The 3,876-nt window shown below is 39.0% G+C and overlaps 1 non-coding gene across 1 annotated transcript; it reads right to left on the reverse strand.

Annotated features, from left to right (window-relative positions):
- Positions 1-3,127: 3,127 nt before the first annotated feature.
- Positions 3,128-3,199, reverse strand: TRNAG-UCC. The gene has a single exon. It is a non-coding gene; the product is annotated as a tRNA-Gly (tRNA).
- Positions 3,200-3,876: the final 677 nt, after the last annotated feature.

A 3,876-nucleotide genomic window follows, 5' to 3' on the forward strand; every position in this document is an offset into this window, starting at 1 on the left:
TTGTCAGGTTCATGACTAGTACTGCAAATCATAGGGGGAGTGTCTTGGAGAATGAACCAAGAACAGAGCAAGAACTTAAAAAGTAACCAAGAACAAGACAACGACCCGAACATGGATTAAGATCCAAGTTCTAAGAACTAGAATGTAGAACCTTAGTATTAAGGCCCTCAGACTAGAACTAAAATTTCAGAATTCAAGGACGAAGGTCCTCAGAATAAATCATGACAAGAACCCACACGTCTAGAATAAAATTAAAGGGCTTAAATACTTACAACAAGAATCAAAACAAAAAAAAGGAAGAGTGTAGTACCCTAAGGCCACGATTAAGAGTGTACAAGTAGGCTACTTACTGAGTCTTTGTATTTATTCCATATTTTCCATGTCCTTTTAGGTAAACAAGAAGTTGGTCTAGGTCGGGAGCAGACTCTGGAGTAGGTACCATAGACAGGCCTCACACGTCGTCCTCCACACCCTTTCGTTTTAAATATTTTGTGTCCGTTTCTTATTTTTTATTCTAAATGTTAAGTTGTATTTTATATATAATAATGTATGAACTTTGTTTTGATATAATATAAATATAATGTATATTATTTTTCAAATTTTCTTTGTTTTGGTTCGCAAAAAATTGACCCGTCTTTTTGGAATCATCGAACTCCCGTCCTTACAGTACCACACTATTTAAAGCATGTCCAGTTTTCTCTTCTATGGAACTTAGTTTTTAGGTTCTAGTCATGTGTTCTTAGTTCATAACATAGTTATCTTAGGACTTTGGTACTTACGACTTTGGTACTGGATTCTTAGGTCAAAAATATGGGTGCTTAGCTCCTTTCCCTTAGGTTGGTTTAAGAAGAGTGGATCCCATTCACTTGTATGATCCCTCGCCCTTTGGTAGTTTTAAGGAATGTTGATCTCATCGGGCTGTCCACTTCCACTTCATACACAATACATTACACTAATCCTAGCCCTAAAAAAATCTACTAGGAGACATGTTGGGTCACATGGTTGGCGAACAATATGAACTTGATTGTAATACCAAAGTTTGATGTAACAACACTAGATTTTTGCTAACCTAAAGTCGCTACGGTCATCTTAGTCTAAACTCTTATGTGAAATTTAACTCTTAAAACGTCATCGTACATCATAACTTCTTCTTAAAAACATAACATCAACTTACTTACATGTTTGAAAACATAATTCAAAAAACAAGATAAAAATAATAATAATAAATAAAGTAAAACATGAAATTAAAATGTTACTAGCCTATGCACGTGTCATGGTCTCAGATTGCGATGACGTCGTCAGTCGTACACGGCTATCTTGCTTTTACCTAAAATAGAAGTAACACACGGCTTATGTATTTAAGAAATACTCAGTAAGTGATCCCACTAAAGGGGCCGGGAAAAATGCGAACACATGCAACTCATACTCTAGGGACCTACCGTTAAAAACAATCATATGGGTGGCCTCCAGTCCGGACAAAATTGGATGTGTAGTACTTCCCTACACACGATCTACACGTGCAAGCATGAATCCTCAGGTTGTTCGCACCCTTGAATCCATCATAGTCGAGCTACTTGTCCGTAGCGACCTCTAGAGGTCAGCAGACCCCTGAGTGTCATGCAAGGCATGATCGCCATCATCATCGAAGTGTACGCGTCTATACTCATCATCGTAAAAGGAGAACGAGCCTGATGTTTATGTATACACAGAATGCATGAGGTCTCTATGGTTTCTCATCTTTAAAACATCTTTGTGACACAACCTTCCTTCAATCCTTATATCCCTATAAGTAATAGATGTGCATTGGTCTTAATACATTCATCATCATCATCATTAACTCGGGTTGTGTCTTATAAAAACTATCGTCATACTGCAATATGGCATTCAAAACATGTTTTTCATCTTAATATGGAAAATAACTTCATACTAAGGAAATTCAGCAATCTTTCATCGTCATGTTTTCATACATCATTATCATCATACATTGTCATCATTTAGCAACATCATAATCATCATATCACATCATAAGGTATCATCCTATAACTCATTCACATCATCATCAAAGCATCATAAGTATAAAGCATAAATGATACGTGCAAGGGCCACTAGACACGTGCCATCAAACATTAAACAATTGTCCAATCAATCCTATAGTAAGACCACTTACTTGGTTGGCCTTTATCGGCGTTTTCCTAGAGTACGCAAAGCTTTCATTCCTCGAAGTTGCTTCAAATATCGCCGGAATTTGTTTCCAATTAGGATGTCCATTTCATTTCATTAGATTTCACAATTCTAATGTCATTAACTTAAATTTGTGAAATAGAACATGATATTGACCTTAATTACCTTAATTGGGGTCAAAAATCAACTTCGGGAGGTTCAAAACAGTACAAATTGGTCTAATTTATACTTTACTGTGCTGAAGGACTGGTTTTTTAGCCGCAGAGCTGAGCCGAGTGAGTCATGTAAGGCAAAGAAGTGTCTAGCTGCAAGTGCAACACGTGTGTCATGGGAAAGAGATGTGTCGCAGGTTAGGTCGAGGCATGCGAGCCGCTGCAAGCGTGCGGGTCGCGGACTGATGCTGAGCTGAGTGCAAGTCTATGCCGAGGTGATGGATTTGGGCCTTGCGTTGGGGCGCAATCTTTTGGTTTCGGGCAATATATAGCCCTTGGGTTGAATCGCGGTCTTTTAGTTTCAAGCTGTAGCTCTCGAGTTTGTTCTCTGGCCACGTGGGTATTTGGGACGAGGCTGCAAGCTTGGTGCTGGGTTATGGAATGAGATCGACCTTGATCGGATCTGATGGATCCCTTCTTCACTCGGTTCATCACAGTTTTCTGATTACTTTTTCTCTCTTCTATAAACCGTGTGCCCATGGTGCTGGGTTAGGTACCGGTCTTCAATTGAATAGTCCGATGAGGAACCATGGTTATCATTTAAGATAAGCAACTCACATCGCATTGATATATATTTGCGTTTGCCAAGAGTCAAACCCGAGTCTATTGCTTGGAACGCAATTATACTCACCGTTGGACTACAAACGCTTGCATAAAAGATTTCAACATCCACGGGTCTTCTAATGAGAATACATTTAGAAGAAGTAGCTCTTATCATCACATTGATATATATTTGCATTTGCCGGGAGTCGAACCCGGGTCTATTGCTTGGAAGGCAATTATCCTAACCGTTGGACTACAAACGCTTGCATAAAAGAGTACAAGCTCCACTGGTCTTCTAATGAATACATTTAGAAGAAGTAGCTCCTATCATCACATTGATATATATTTGTGTTTGCCAGAAGTCGAACCCGGATTTATTGCTTAGAAAGCAATTATCCTAACCGTTGGACTACAAACGCTTACATAAAAGATTTCAACATCCACTGGTCTTCTAATGAATAGTCTGTAAATAAGACACAGTGAAGACCCATTCTTAACATTCAGAAGAAGTAGCTTCTATCATATTGAAACTAGTAGACATTAGCCTTGGGTCCAAACCTTAGGGTTCAAATCTGAATTTGAGTTTGAACCTTAGCTTCCATAGGCCGATTTGTTTATGACTGAACCAATCCAAGCTGGTAGCCAAACATGACGTTGGCAACGCCTGACTCGTTAGCAACCCAACCCAAATCGAACTACAACCCATCTCACACGCCCCTAACCACAACCCACGATTGACCTGCATACCCCACTCAATCTAGAAATGCGACCTACACCCCAACCTTGGCTTGATGCATTTAACTCGAATTTACCTATTTAATACCTATTTACTAATTTGAACCTTTTCCTCCCATTTTGGACCTTTCTATGGTCGTTTTTTTTACGTAATTGGGAGTGTTTGAGGTTTTTGTAGCCTTTGGCCAATTTAAAATAATTGGAG

The sequence above is a fragment of the Cucurbita moschata genome, unplaced genomic scaffold, assembly GCF_002738365.1.
Source record: "Cucurbita moschata cultivar Rifu unplaced genomic scaffold, Cmos_1.0 Cmo_Scf00053, whole genome shotgun sequence".
NCBI classification, from domain to species: domain Eukaryota; kingdom Viridiplantae; phylum Streptophyta; class Magnoliopsida; order Cucurbitales; family Cucurbitaceae; genus Cucurbita; species Cucurbita moschata.